Here is a 16,843-nt window from a genome sequence, read left to right on the forward strand (position 1 = left end):
CTCTGAGCCTCAGTTTCCGCATCTGTAAAGAAGGCATAATAATAGTTGTTACAAGAACTAAACACATAGTAGAATTTAGTTACTTTGGTAACTATTGGAAAAATACTTGACCATACTATGCTCCAAAACATGTTTATCAAAGAAAAGTTTTTTGATGATTGGGCCAATACTGTACATGACAAACCAGTGGTTGTAGTTAAATGCATTAAACTATTTTGTCTGTGGTTAAAATTATTTTTGTAACTGGGCTAATACATAATGAGAGAGTAGATCAGCAACAATAAAATGCCCCCTTTCATGCTTGAACACTTTGTTAAAAGAAATTCTTTGGTCTTAGATCCAATGTGACATTCTTGGTCAATTCCAAGCCAGTGGAAGAATTCTCTTTTGAATTGGCTAGAAATATTGTGGTTGTTTTCTACCAGAGAGGAGGTTCTGGGACTTTCCAGGAAGAAAGAACTATCAACTTCCGGCTTTGTCTACAATCTGACTTCCAATGTCACCTGAAAGAAACCACGTGTCTCTAGGAGCTGTTGGAAGGGTCACAGAGATACCTCTGTACTTGTCATCTGCTTCTCCTATCCTCTTATCCTTCCTATAGCCACAATTTTTATTAATAATTTGAAGTTTCCATCCATATAAAACCAAAATAGAGTTATAAAGAGGCTAACTACTAACCATTCTGGATGGCAATAACTTCTTCCTGTAAACATCAGCCAAACAAAAGTAAAAATGCAGTGCATCAGTCCCTGTATTCTATATGTACGTACTTCTAGGAAAGACATAATAAAATGGAAGGAGGTGGACTAAAGTAATCCAAGCAATTGGGAGCTGCCGGCTGGTATTTACAATGATCTCGCTAAGTTCTGGCACTTTTAAAGGTTACAGAAAAGCAAAGTATTTTGTCACAGATTTGCCTTCAAGAAGTCTATAGTCTCTTTAGACTATAATCTCCATACGTGAAAACAGGAAAGACTTTATAAAGGAGTACAATATATGGTAGGCAGAATAATTAGTGCCACCCCCAAAGATGTCCACATCCTAATTTCAGGATCTGTGAATATATTAGGTTATGTAGCAAAAGGGAATTTAAAGTTGCAAACATAATTAAAATTGCTAATCCTCTGACCTTAAAATAGGGAGATTATTCTAGATTGTCCAATGTAATCACAAGGGTACTTTAAAGTGGAAGGAGGAGGCAGAAGAATGTTAGAGAAAGATACATGATGATCAAAGTAGGGTCAGAGAGAAGCTGTTTTGCTTCTGGATTTGGAAATGAAGGGAGGGGAACATGAATCAAGGAATGCAGGCAGCCTCTAGCTGTGAAATTACAGAAACAGATTCTCCTTGATAGAAGAAAATTTCACATATTAAGATGCGGGGAAGTCATTCTGGCTTATACATAATTTGACTTGAACTTTGTACTAACTAGAACAACTTGTCTTATGAGCTTGTCAAACATGCATTGTACATCTGTTTCAACCATTAAAGAAAAGAATGCATTTAAAAATCAAAATAAAGTAAGTGTGATTCAGGCTTCAAAATGGGAGGTGGGTGGCCACTGTGGATGTGGCTTCAGACATGTTGTTCCTGCATCATTGAGAATTTGAAATTTCTGAGCTGTATCAGCCTCGAGGACAGACTCAAAACATCTGCTAGTAGCATCCAGCCACAACCTTATGGTCACAAGGTCGTCCCTCGTAACTATGCAACCATTCTGGACACCAACAAGTCTTGCTTAACAAGCCCTCTTACTTCTTGCCAGCTTCAACTCTTAATTCTTGACAAACAGCTTATACAACTTTGTGGGTTTTGCCTAAATTAGCCTTCACCACTTTGGAGTCCAGCAGAACACAATTCAAGTGTTTTTGAATCTGTGTCTCCTAGCTATAGTCCTCAGTTGGACTCAAATAAACTTTCTTTTCTATTCCTATTAATAGATTGTTTATTGATTATTTCTGTCTACATCCTCCAGAGCTTTCAGGAGGAATGAAGCCCTGCCAACATTGCAGTTTTAGCCAAATAAGATCCTGTTGGACTTCTAACCTACAGAACTGCCAGATAATAAATGTGTGTTGTTTTAAGTCACTACGTTGTTTAAGCAACTGATTTGTTACAGTAGCAATCAGAAACTAGTATAACACATAATAATACTCTAAACTACTATTATTAGAAAATAATTTAGAAAGTGGAGAGATAGCAATGCTTATTAAAGTTATTAGGAAAAATGACTTTGAGTGACTGCGATTTGAGAATACTCTTTTCAGAATTTATAGGATGAAATGTAAAAGACAAAATCTGAGAAGGGATCTATGTTAGATCTATAAAATCAAAACAGGAGCTTTGGTTTGTATACTAAATCCCAGATTACCAGAACCAGAAAGTAATTCCTTGAAACTTGAAAAAAGTAGCTTTAAGATGGAGGGACAGATAGATATATGGATGAATGGAGACAGAGATAAAGGAAGAGAGAAAAGCAGAAAGATAAAGGGGAACTGCTGCTTTATGCAATATGAGACTTTCATCTTTAGAGGAAGCAGGGGCTGAAAGTATAAAAAGCTTTAAAACTTTCAGATAAATTCAGGGATACCAAATCCAAAATGAGGTCAGGGAAACCAAGATGTTGGGGTGAAAGTCAAGCCTTTGTCATGTAGATAACTTGCTTCCCCCCCTCCCCCACCATCTCAGTTACCAAAGCCTGTCAGAGATAGTTCCAGTTTCTAGCAGCTTAGAACTCACACATATGGCAATTTCCGTTCTTATCTCAGGTTTGAAGATTCCTTGGAAAATAACAAAGTTGGCTTCAGTGTTCCTCTCCCTCCCCACTATCATGTGTCTGTTTTTCTGGTCTAAAAACAGAAAACAAGAAAGGGCCTTGTGTGCTCTTTCAGAGACATATTTGAAAGCTTAGGTCTTGAGCAGCTGGAAGCATCCTTCCTAACTATGGGGGCGTACATAGTTGTCCTGCTTCATAGACACGCAATTACTCTCCTCCTACAGAAAGTCTTCTCCCCTTTTCAGATTCTATTCCCTATTTCCTACTAGAGGGCCTTTCTCTGAGCTATTGAGTCACATTCAATTCCCTGGGAGATACCAGACAATGAGGTGTGAGGGGACACCTAAGAAATATGCCAGGTCTAGCTGCTCTTGCCTCCTCCAGAACTACAGTCCACATTTGCATGGATAGAGTACATGGGATCAGTGGGGACCCACTGCAGCAGGAAACTGACCCTACCAGTCATGAGGCCTGACAGCGGGGCTTGGTGAGGTCATCACTGCATCTGCTCTTACACTTAAGGGATGAGACTCAGAGACCAGATGCTGAGCATTCCTCACCCGTTAGGACTCCTGGGGGAATATGTGATCATCTACTAAAAGCCTGCAAGTTCACTTAGGTCTTTAGACCAGTAAGGTTTGGGAACTGCGTACAGTGGATGCCTTCCAATCTGGAGTCCGTCAAGACTCAAAGAAAAACAGAGCTTAAGCTACCAACCTCATCTATTTGCCTTCTTGTAAAATTGTCAGAGTGACTCCAAAACAGTTGTAACTCATTTCAAACCCAGGTGTGTACAAATCATGCTTCCTTTCAATGAATGACAAACTTCGAAATATTTTAGGTTCCCAGCAGTTGTTCAAAACCGATAAGGAATACAACCAACACACACAGCACTGAAATCAAACAATCTGATCATTACATGACTGTCTTATAAGGCAAATGTGCCTTTTTTCTCCCTTAAAGATATCTCTGGAGGTTTATAAAATTGGGGAGTGGAGGGCTTCTCTGTTCAACACGATGGGCTGTCACTCTTTCAGGAGGTAAACCTTATCAGCAGCAGAGGAAAATGTTGGAGCTAATTCAGGAGACATTTTAAGTAGACTATTTTACCAACTGAAGGCCAAAAGGGAAATAGGAAACAAATAATCATAAAATGAACTTTCTGCTGCTGGAATATAAGAGCTCCCTGGAAATTAACAATCTCTGCTCTGCTGTTCCACTGGTAGGGATTTCCAGTACTATTCAAAGAATTTTGTTCTTTCATCCCTGTCACACTTCTTGTTCTTTCCAATGTTTACTTCTATTATCACCCACCAATATATGAGGCAATTTTGCGCATAAGACCTTTCCTAAAGCTTGGCTCAGTTCTATTAACCTTTATGCGTAATTTATAGTTAAGGTCTAAATGGCACCGGTGCATGTAAATAGTGTCTTGTGGGCTCTGCCATCATGAGCAAAGTACTGTGCTTAAATGGCTCCAACACATTTGCTCAGAACATTATGAAAGGAACTGCTGAGATCTCTGCAGGACATTATTTAGTGAAATTCTACAGAAGATTAACATTGCTTTGCAACAGACTTTTCTGTGTTAAGCCTAGAAGCATTCAAGGAAATCTGTGGAATCCAAGGCTTTGTCTTTCTTTCACATCAGTTTCTGAGCTGCTCATCTAAAAAGAAAAAAATCTGGAAGCCAGAAACCTCAGAGACTTTCTAATTTCCTTGGGATCTCTCATCAAAGATGAGTAGATTTGAGAAGTCTCTCTACATCTCAGGAGTGAGCACAAAGAAAGGAAAGCACCCTTGGCCAAGGTGCTGCCATGGAACAAACTTCTCACATTCTTCTTCAACCTTCCTTTCACTTTCTCTCATCCAAAAGCAGTCTGTATACCTCTAACCATTCCCAGATACCCATCCAGACTCAAAGGAGGCCCTAGAGTGTCCAACTGGCCCAACCAATCTGCTGCTAAAGACCCCAGAAACTCGAGCAATTTCCTATCTGCTTCCTTCCTTTCATCCATCCATCCAGACTCATTTATATCCTATTGATCGCCTATATTTGTGAGGTCCTCCTAGATTCTGGGCAAGATGAATACAGCTCTTTTTCTCATGAAGTTTTATATCCAGGCTGGAAAGAGACACATTCAAAAGGTAATTTCACAAATAATTGATTGTAATTGGATAAGGACTTTAGAAGAAAAGTATGGTGCAATGAGAGAATATAGGCCAGAGAGAGGTTTCTGGCCTAGTCTAGATGTGGAGGTGAGAGAGGCCAAGAAGAGCTTCTCTGAGGCAGTAACATTTGTGCAGATTTTTAAAGGATGAGCAGGAATTCATCAGGCAGATGGTGAGGGATGGAGCGTTGGCAGGAGGGCCAGGTGGGTGGGTGGGGTTAGAATCTAGGCAGCCAGATAAACATTTAGGAGCACCCTGATGTATGAATGACTGCAGAGGGCAGGGAGTATATCTGGAGAATGGCCAGCAGGGAAAGCAGAGCAGAAGATCAGGCCAGATCTACCCTTGGAAGGGCTTTGTCAGCTTAGCTTGTCCTCGAGCAGTCAAAATTCTGAACTCACACCTTCTTGGGGTTCTCAAGCTGGGTGAGCCCTAAATTCATCAGACCATTTTCCCTGAGGCCAGACACTAGGCCAAAGCCACAAGTGATAAGCAGCCAACCAAGGGTATAAACCAAATGCAATGTGTTGACCTGGTTTGAATTCTTATTCAACTGAGTCACCTGCAAATAGACATCTGGGGACATTGAGGAAATAGACAGCTGACCCTTGAATAACACAGCCTTCCTTGAATTGTATCAGTCTGGTTATATGCAGATTTTTTTTCAATAAACATACCAAAAAAAAAAAAAAAATTGAAACATTATGTCTCTTGTAGTGAGGTAGTTAGCCTATTCTTACCTAAGCATAAGGTGAGTGATATTTAACACAATTAATAACGTGGGTTTTTTTCTTTTGCTGTTTCATAACGTTGCTTCCAAAGAACTGCATCACCGAACAGTGTGCCTCCCACTCTCTCTTTCCCTCTCTCTCTCTTTGGTTATTAAGGAAATTTGGTATCAGCCTATCATTATAGGTATGTATTTTGTTTTTTTGTTAAGTGTGTGATACTGTATTATGCCTATGACTGTAATACTGTATGTCATAAACATTTTTTAACAATTCATTCTTAGTTTATAGGCTAGGCTACAGTGAAGCAATCATAGCTAGTTTGCCATAAAGCGATCATACTGCTGCATCTTCATAATCAATGTATGTGAATAAATATGAATTTCTTGTTCACATTATCTTTTTACTTTTAATATTAGTGTTAGTAATACATATAACACCCACAGTGTTTTGTATCATATAAGACATTGCTGATGTACGTACTTATAGATGATTCATTTTGTAAACAGACAGTATAAATTTAGGGTGTCAATAGATTCAGTACCTTACTGTAAGTGTATTTCCTACTCCTTTCCTCAATGACATTTTCTTTTCTCCAGCTTACTATATTGTATACAGTATATATACCTATAACATGAAAAATGTGTTAATTGTTTCCTGGTAAGGCTTCCAGTTAATACTGGGTTACTAGAAGTTAAGCTTAGGAGGAGTTAAAACTTATACTTGAATTTTCCACTGCATAAGCGGGAGGGCAGTGACCCTAACCCCTGCATTATTCAAGGGTCAATTTGAATATTAGATGATATAAAGAAATTACTGTTAATTTGAAGATACAAAAATGGTATTATAGTTGAGTAAGAAAATGTCCCCTTTTTCCTAGTATATTAAGAGTAAATATCATGATGCTTATGATTTAAATTAATTTAGCAAAATTTTCAGTATATATGGAAAAATATTAGTAGTTATTCTGCTAGGTGATGTGTATATGGGAGCTGATACTATTCTTTTGTTTGAAAATGTTCATCATAAGTTAAAAATATGAAAAAGAAAAAAATACCATTAGTCATCAAGCTGGCTCAGTAATACTATCCTGGGGAAAAGTCAGCTTCAAACTAACCATCTTACCAAAGGCAAAGGGTATGAATAAAGAATAAGCATTTTCCTTTTAAATTTATTTTTTATGTTTGTTTATCAGTCTGTGAAAATTCAGTTCATACTAATAAAGCTCTTGAAAGTGAGAATAAGTACATATTTATTCAACTACAAAATTGATCACCTACATTGAAACTGTGATGACCCCCCCTTCCTTGTACAACCTGCCTGTGCTGGGTAAAGGATTCATTACCTAGAGTCTCTGTCCAGCACAAAGCAGTCAAAAGATGATTTGCACTAATTGCTATATTAGAGAAATGAAAATCAAAACTAGAATGAGATATCATCTCACACCAGTCAGAACGACTATCATTAAAAGCCTACAAGTAACAAATGCTAGAGGGTGTGGAGAAAAGGGAACCTCCCTACACTGTTGGTGGGAATATAAATTGGTGCAGCCATCACGGAAAACATTATGGAGGTTCCTCAGAAAACGATATGCGATATGATCCAGAAATCCTACTCCTGGATATACCCAGACAAAACAATAATTCAAAAAGATACACGGACCCTTATATTCATGGCAGCACTATTCACAATAGCCAAGACATGGAAGCAACCTAAACGTCCATCGACAGATGAATGGATAAAGAAGATATGGTATAATATACATAGGAATATTATTCAGTAATTAAAAAGAATGAAATAATGCCATTTGCAGCAACATGGATGGATCTAGAGATTATTATACTAAGCAAAGTAAGTCAGAGAAAGACAAATACCATACGATACCACTTACATGTGGAAGCTAAAATATGACACAAACAAACCCATCTATGAATCAGAAACAGACCCACAGACACAGAGAACAGACCTACGGTTGCCAAGGGGGAGTGGGGTGGAGCCGGGGTGGACTGGAAGTTTGGGGTTAGCAGATGCGAACTATGATATGCAGAATGCATAAACAAATAAGGTCCTACTGAACAACACAGGGAACTATATTCAATATTTTGTGATAAACCATAATGGAAAAGAATATGAAAAAGAATATGTGTGTGTGTGTGTGTATCTGATTCACTTTGCTGTACAGCAGAAATTAATACAACACTGCAAATCAACTATACATGAAGAAACAGTTGATTGGTTTCAACTCTTGAAACCTAGTATTTATTCTCCATAATTAGTAGTTGCATCGATTTTACTGGGACATTCCCATGCCTCAGAGAACTAAAGCTAGGGGAGAGGATATTTGATTTGTACTCTTTTGTGATCTTGATGTCAACTGATTCTTTATTCCAAGACTAGCAAACAATTCGCTCACAGTGTAAAAGGCTTGGATGGGACAGAACAGTAACGAAGCATGAAGTGCCCACAGACTCTAAAGATGAGGTCACCAACCTGCAAATGCAGACAGGGGAGCCTTAGAGCCCCAGGACCTTCAGGCCACAGGAACAGGGCTGCCAGATAAAATACAATCCAGATAAATAACATTTTTTTTTTAGTTGAAGCTCCAATACTTTGGCCACCTGATGTGAAGAGCCGACTCATTGGAAAAGACCGATACTGGGAAAAGTGAGAGTTAGTCGTACAGTTACGTCCAACTCTTTGCGATGGAACTCCCTGGGCAAGAGTACTGGAGTGGGTTGCCATTTCTTTCTCCAGGGGATATTCCCGACCCGGGAATTGAACCTGTGTCTCCTGCATTGCAGGCAAATTCTTTACCAACTGAGCTACTAGGGAAGATGCTGGGAAAGAATGAGGACAAAAGGAGAAGGGGGCAGAGAGGACAAGATGGTTAGATAGCACCACTGACTCAACGGACATAAGTTTGAGCAAACTCCTGGAGATAGCAAAGGGCATGGAAACCTGGCATGCTGCTAGTCACAGGGTCACAAAAAGTCCCACCTGACTTAGCCAGCCACTGAACAATAACAATGTCCTAATTATTACATGGGGCATACTTATACTAAAAAATTATTATTGATCTGATATTCAAATTTACTAGGCATCCATATTTTTCTTCTTTTCTTCCTTCCCTTTTTTTCTTATTTTTTCTTTCCTTCCTCTCTCCTCCCTTTCCCTCCCCACCCTCTACCCCCTACTCCCATTTTCAAAATCTAAAAACCCTACAGAGGAATGGATGAAGGACAAATAAATGTACAGATGGGAAAAGCCAGATTGTAGGAAAGGAGAGAACAGTGCACCCAAATTATTCATTTCCCAAATGTTTCTGATCCATGAGGCAGGACACTGGGTTAAGGAATTTAGATGCAAGCCCTTGGGCCAGGGAGGAATGACTGAGGAATTGTGAGCAAAGAAGTGAGAACACGAGATTGTTATCTGTGGATAGTTCTCAAAGGAGACACTTTCCCTTATCACTTTCTGCCTGAACCTCTGGCTCTGTTCGTTAATATTTTAAGCATTAGTCAGAACCCACTGCATACCAGGCCCTATGGGAGATACAAAGATAAATAAGACACCTCAGCTGCCCTCAAAGAGTAACACTCTACTAGAAAGTACCAGAGAAGGCAATGGCACCCCACTCCAGTACTCTTGCCTGGAAAATCCCATGGACTGAGGAGCCTGGTAGGCTGCAGTCCATGGGGTCGCTAAGAGTTGGACACAACTGAGCGACTTCACTTTCACTTTTCACTTTCATGCATTGGAGAAGGAAATGGCAACCCACTCCAGTGTTCTTGCCTGGAGAATCCCAGGGGGAGCCTGGTGGGCTGCCGTCTATGGGGTTGCACAGAGTCAGACACGACTGAAGCGACTTAGCAGCAGCAGCAGAAAGTACAAAGGCTCCGGAATTGCCTTCTGGAAACAGATAACTGGGTTCAAACTCCAGCTTTGACAGGTACTAGGTATTTCTTTGCACCAATTACTTGAGCTTTCCCCTATCTGGGAATGGTAAGTGGATTTGTCTTAAAGACATGTCGTTTCATAATCATGAAATGAATTTAAAAGTTCTTAGACTAGTGTTTAGCACCTACAAAGTATATGTAAGTATTTGGTTTTAAAAACAAGCAACCCACAAGATACCAACTAAAAGGTTTTCTAAGACTGTGATGCAATCGCAGGAAAGAGAATACACGCCAGTATATAGGGAACAATAGGAGCAAAGATGCAGAGAATAAAGCATAAAGTGAATTTTCGGAATAGCAAGTAATTCTTAGTAAATGCTTAGAACTTTGGAGTCTGTTAAAAGGAGTCCTGAGAAACAAAACAGAAAGGAGAGATGGGGCTCCATTACAAAGGGCCTTGAATGACAGTCTAAAGAGTAGTGACTGTCCCACAGGCACCTGAAGACCACTGAAAGTGAGCAAGGGAGAAGCATGATATTGGGAAAGGATTGTGCCACTGTGTATACTACAGAGGAGCCTGAAGGCTGGGGACTTGATAAAATAAAGAATGCCTGTTTTTGAAGCAAGTATCAGACAGTGTGAGCAAAATGGTCCCTGCGCTCATGGAGGCTACAGCCCAGCAGAGGACCAAGATGTTACACAGATAGCCATACAAATAAGAGGTAAAAAGGAAAAGTACAGGGTTTTCAGCTCATAAGGATCTAAGGTAGGTGGAGGGGCGAGAACACTGTCCTGAAGCAGGAACATCCAGCCAAGATGTAAAGATGCACAGGAGGCAGCCAATTGGGAGTGCTGGAGAGAAGAGCTTGCCAGGCAGAGGAGTGGGACAAGCACAGGCTGGGGAGGGGGACAGGCCCTTCAGACATTGTGAAGAAGGCCAATGGAGGCAGAGCATCAAAGAGCAGAGAGAATGGGGCTTGAGATATGGGAGCATTGGGCAGGATTAAGTCACTTTCCACCTTGGCTACAATTGGTTGAGTTAGAAACCAACACTTGACCAAAAGAAAGCCTCCACTAGGCTCTCTGGGCCCCTGTGAGGTTGGCCTGGAGTGAGGCCAGACATCAAGTGCCTGAGTCAATCAGAGGTCCTCTCTGGCAGAGTTTGAACTTGGGACAGAGAATGAGAAAAAGACTTAGAAAGAGAGAAACGGTAACTGACAGATAAATACAATGCAGTTAAGTGGCAGCACAGAAATGAAGACGTGGGCCAGGTAGACTTATTAAGGATCTTGGTCTTCCTCTCAAGAATAAACACTGGTGAGAAGTGATGGAAACCTGACCTAGGACCATGGAAGAAGAAATGAATTGGGGGGGGGGGGATTGGGGGTGGTGGTGGCTTTAGAAATACAGCCACAAATCCTTTGGCATTTTTCCCTCAATTCACTTCCTGTTGAGTGTGGGTGGTACTTAGCAGCTTGCTTCTATTAATAACACATACAATAGGGCAAAACTAATACTGTATGACTTAGTAGATTGGGTTATAGAGAAACTTCAGCTTCTGAGTCTCCCTTTTCCCCCACTGCTACCATCACCCTTCCCCATCCCTCTCCCTGCCTGTGGGGAGAAGCAAGTTGTTGTTTTAAGCACACCTATGGAAAGACCTAGGACTTCCCTGGTGGCTCAGATGGTAAAGCGTCTGTCTACAATCCGGGAGACCTGGGTTTGATCCCTGGGTCGGGAAGATTCCCTGAAGAAGGAAATGGCAACCCACTCCAGTACTCTTGCCTGGAAAATCCCATGGACGGAGGAGCCTGGTGCTGGCTACTGCCCATGGGGTCGCAAAGAGTTGGACATGACTGAGTGACTTCACTTTACTTCACTTTATCTTTATGGAAAGACCTACACAGTGAGGAACAGAAGCCTTCAGTCAACAGCCAGCAAGGAATGGAGACCTGCTGACCACCACATGAGTGCCCTTGGACATGGACTCTATAGCCCTCATTAAGCTTTGCAGTGATGATAGCCCTGGCCAACAGCTGCCAAAACCTCAGGAGAGACCAGTTTAGCTAAGCCACCTAACCCTCAGAAACTCTGCAAAATAATTAATGTGCTGTTTTAAGCTAAACTTTGGCATAACTCACTCAGTGGCATTAGATAATAAACATAGAAAGCAATGGATGAGATTGTGTCACATGGGCAGAACTGCTAAGACTTTGCAAGGATAGCTGTTAGGCACCAGAGAAAAGAAATAAAAGGGATTCTGAGCTCTGGGCCTGGCTCACTGAGGTTCCACTTTAGACAAGGGGAAGAACCATGGAAAGAAAAACTCTGAAGGAGAAAGAAAACAATTTCCATTTTGAACTCAGTGACTCCAGATACTGGTGAGCTTTTCAGATGCTGCAGAGATGTGGAAATATGGGCAGGTGGTAGAGTGGTGAGGGCTTCATTGACGGGTGTCACCTGGGCAGAGGAGAGCTCGGTGGTGGAATGCATTTCCATGCAGGGCAAGGAGAGAAGACGAAAAGAGATGAAAGGCAAACCACCAGAGGCACACACATTTATGGACCCAAAAGAGGAAAAAGATATAATGCTCAAAAAAAAAAAAAGGTGAAGACCCTAAAGAGAGATTAGATATTTAATAGTGTCAAAAAAAGACCCTCAAGTGAGAAGATATTTAATAGTGTCAAAAAAAAAAAAAAAAACGAAAAGAAAAATCAAGCGCAATCTCTGGAAGTTCCACCTCTGTTTTTGGTTAATGTTTTTGGTTAATATAAACCTGCTCAATCCTTGTTGGTGCAAGTCAACACTGGCTGCACAGATGATATCAAATGTCTACAGCTACAGTATGGAAAACAAGATCTTGTGGTGACCTAGCAAAGCATTTTCCACCATGTAAAGAAGAGGTGGCAATACACAGAAGAGCCACTCAAAAAAGGTCTTAATGACCCAGATAACTATGATGGTGTGGTCACTCACCTGGAGCTAGACATCCTGGAGTGTGAAGTCAAGTAGCACTTAGGAAGCATCACTACAAACAAAGATAGTGGAGATGATGCAATTCCAGTTGAGCTATTTCAAATCCTAAAAGAAGATGCCATTAAAGTGCTGCACGCAATATGTCAGCAAATTTGGAAAACACAGCAGTTACCACAGGATTAGAAAAGGCAAGTTTTCACTCCAGTCCCCAAAAGAGCAATGCCAAAGAACATTCAAACTACTGTACAATTGTACTCATTTCACAGGTTAACAAGGTTATGCTCAAAATCTTTCAAACTAGTAAACGTTTCAGCAGTCTGTACACTGAAAAATTCCAGATGTACAAGTTGGGTTTAGAAAGGGCAGAGGAATTAGAGATCAAATTTCCAACATTCATTGGATCACAGAGGAAGCAAGAGAGTTCCAGAAAAACATCTACTTCTGCTTCAGTGACTACACTAAAGCCTTTGACTGTGTGAATCACAACAAACTGTGGAAAATTCTTAAGGAGATGGGAGTACCAGACCACCTTACCTGTCTACTGATAAGTCTGTATGTGGGTCAAGAAGTAACAATCAGAGCCGGACACGGAAGAACTGACTGGTTCAAAACTGGAAAGGAGTATGTCAAGGCTGTATATTGTCACCTTGCTTATTTAACTTCTATGCAGAGTATATCATGTGAAATGCCACGCTGGATGGATCATAAGCCGGAATCAAAATTTCTGGGAGAAATATCAACAACCTCAGATATGCAGACGATACCACTCTAATGGCAGGAAGTGAAGAGGAACTAAAGAGCCTCTTGATGAGAGTGAAAGACAAGAGTGAAAAAGTTGGCTTAAAACTCAACATTCAAAAAACTATGATCATGGCATCCAGCCCCATGACTATGAGGCAAATAGAAGGGCAAAGAGTGGACTTTATTAAGTGGACTTTATGACAGACGTTATTTCTTGGGCTCCAAAATCACTGAAGACAGTGTCTGCAGCCACGAAATTAAAAGATGCTTGCTCCTTGGAAGGAAAGCCATGACAAACCTAGACAGCATTTTAAAAAGCAGAGACATCACTTTGCCGACAAAGGTCTGTATAGTCAAAGCTATGGTTTTTCCAGTAGTCATGTATGGATGTGAGAGTTGGACCATATGGAAGACTGAGTGCCAAAATATTGATGCTTTCAAAATGTGGTGCTGGAGAAGTCTCTTGAAAGTCCCTTGGACAACAAGGACATCAACCCTGTCAATCGTAAAGGAAATCAACCCTGAATATTCATTGGAAGGACTGATACTAAAGCTGAAGCTCCAATACTTTGACTACCTGATGCAAAGAGCCAACTCATTGGAAAAGACCCTGATGGTGGGAAAGATTGAGGGCAGGAGGAGAAGGGGGCGACCAAGGATGACATGGCATCCTTGGATGGCATCACTGACTTAATGGACATGAGTTTGAGCAAACTTCAGGTGATACCGGAGGACGGAGGAGCCTGGAATGCTGCAATCCATAGGTTGCAAAGAGTAGGACACAACTTAGCAACTGAACAACAACAACAGCAAAAGTTTTCCCCAGGGCACTTATATATCTCTCTCAAACTGCAGCAGAAGAATGTTCATAATTATCTGTAAACAATCTGCTCTTTTCACAAGTGGGAATTTTTCAAGTTGCACAACACAGAGCCCTTCTCATTTACCTCAGGGTTTCCACTGCAGGGATACTTGGGAGAGTTGAAGAAGCAAAGGAAATGGTTTCCAGAACACACGCCAGGCCTCCTGGACCCAACTATTGGGTTGGCAAAAAAGTTCATTCTGGTTTTTCTATAACATCTTAGGGAAAAACCCAAATGAACCTTTGGGCCAACCCAATAAACATCTCTCAGAACAAAACAGCGGTTTCTCCAGCAGCCTTTTATTTCTGAAGCATCTCCTGCATGCTCTGCCTTTCTCTACATGCTGCTTCTTGTTAACCCACTAACTAATGACTTCTCCACCTTCTTTTATAGCTTCGATTTACTAAAATGATCTATTGCCTCATAGTTTCTGCTTATTGCCTTCTCTTTCCACATCTCTGGCTTTCTTTCTGACAATGGGCTACCTTGTTTGCTGGTTAGTCTCCCTTCTCTCTTTTCTTTCTGGGTCTTTCTCTCCCCCTATCTCAAGTTCAAACTTCCCAAGAGAGAGGCTTTGATTGGTTCAGTCACAATCTGGTGCCATTTCAGGCCACCTCACAGGGGCTGTCTTTGGTTCAGGTGTTGGTTCCTGGCTCAACCAGTTGTGGCCAAGGTTGTAGGGGAGATGGACCTGAGCATGGAGAATTCCCCATCGTCTCTTTCCAAAAAGAGGCAGTGGGCGCAGAAGCTTCTTTGAGTCTTAATGACCTCTGGCATACAAATCCCTGAAAGAGTTAATGATAAAAATGGTTTGGTAAATGCATTACTATTTAGAGAAGAGTTTTGCACAGTGTAACTTCTCCCATGATTGATATTGTGTTAAATATGTGAACTTTATTCAGATTTTATAAGGAATTTCTCAGGCAATCAGAACTTTAAGTAAACAGTTGTTCTATTAATAAAACTTGGATTTTTAAAAAGCACTTTTAAATAAAATCTTTAGAGTTTTTAAAAAATAGTTCAAAAACTTCCTCTTCTGTATATAGATTTGTTCTATATGGGTTTTTCCCTTTACTATTACCAGCAACTACCTGTAGTACTAAACCTCAAAGTGGCATACACTGGCAGCTTACAGATGAAAAAACCAAGGTAGTGATGTAAAATTCGAGCAAGAAAGCCTTTGATAAACTGAAAAGACCTAAGTTACTTCAGCAGACTCTGCTTAACCTTAGCCAGTTAGTTCCTGCTCTTTGTGCTTTTCATTCGTTGAGCACGAATACCTGCTAGGCATTTTCCTAGTCTGATAAGTTTATAAAGATGGTCAAGACAGAAACGCTGCCCTCAGGGAGCTGCCTCCCAAGAGGGGAGGAAGGGGCTGCCTCTTCCTTCTCATCTCTCTTTGGTCTAGTTCATGCTCTCTTTCCTCCCTTCCCCTTTACTTTGTGCATCTTTGGGAAACAGGTTTGTTGCTATTCAGTTTCTTCTTTCTCTGTGTTCCTTTACTGCCCTTGTCAAGGGTTCACAGACACCCTGACTCTGGCTCCGTGAACAGGTACAAACTGAATGCGACTGGAAGAAATGGGACTGGGGAGGGAGCATGTGTTTTCATTTATGTGCCTTAACATTGTTCAAATTATTCTAAACTTTTATTATAAACTGCTCTGTATAATAGAAAAACAAAGAAGTTCAAAAGGAACTTTTTACCTATAAAGAAGGAAAAGAAATGAGAAGGGATGGGCAACTGTGAACAAATGGAGTGGGTAAAATTTTCCATGACCCTACTGGCAAGATTATTTTGTTTTCATTGTTTTAAAAAAAACCATCTCAAAGGAAGTATTGTGGAGTGAAGGAGGACCATACTATAATATGCAAATGACTGGGAAAAAAAATCTCTTTTGTCCTTTAGATTTGGTTGATTTCTGTAGATTGCTTTCTTATTCTTGAAATTCAGGAGACCTATTCCTCCTTCACTATAGAAAAGTAATTGGTGTGATAAAACAAGCAAGCATTTGGGAAGCTGAGATTTTAGAGGCAGGGAATGGAAAATTTGGTGGTGAGGGGCCAACAGGGCATGGTCTCTTAGATGTGTGAGCTTCCTGTAATGCGGAATGCGTACGTGTAAAATCACCAGTCACTACATTTGCAATAACTTAATAACATGACCGTTCCTCCACCCTATCCTCCTTCCCCACACCAAGTTCTAGTTTCACTCTGGGCTACTTACTGTAAACCTTCACAAAGAAAAAAGGAAGTAAACTTACGAAGGAGGCAGCAACGTGTTCCTCAAACCACATTCTTAACCTGATGAAAGCTTCTTTTATCATCTTTATTAGTAGTGCTACATGGTTCAGAGTGGATGGTCCAGACCTTACATTTAATCATCTCTTTGTGCCCTGGATCTTCCAAAGTTATTCATAATTATTCAGAATCTCACTGGGGTAGAGTTAGCAGGCAAAAACAACCCTAACCAGGGTCAGCTTCATTCTGCCCCAAGACTGTATCTGGTCCCTCACCTGAACTACAAAGGAAGTAAAATATGTGATATTTCAGTCACCAGTTCCTTTCCAATGTCAGGGAAGCAATGAGAGCTCCTGTTTATGCCATTCCTGCTAAAAGGTCTCCGTGTGTGTAACACCCAGTGGAATCAGTTCCCAGCTCCCTAAAATCAACTACAGCTGCAGAGGAGAGGCA

This window comes from Bison bison, unplaced genomic scaffold (assembly GCF_000754665.1).
Source record: "Bison bison bison isolate TAMUID 2011002044 unplaced genomic scaffold, Bison_UMD1.0 scf7180017864041, whole genome shotgun sequence".
Taxonomy (NCBI): domain Eukaryota; kingdom Metazoa; phylum Chordata; class Mammalia; order Artiodactyla; family Bovidae; genus Bison; species Bison bison.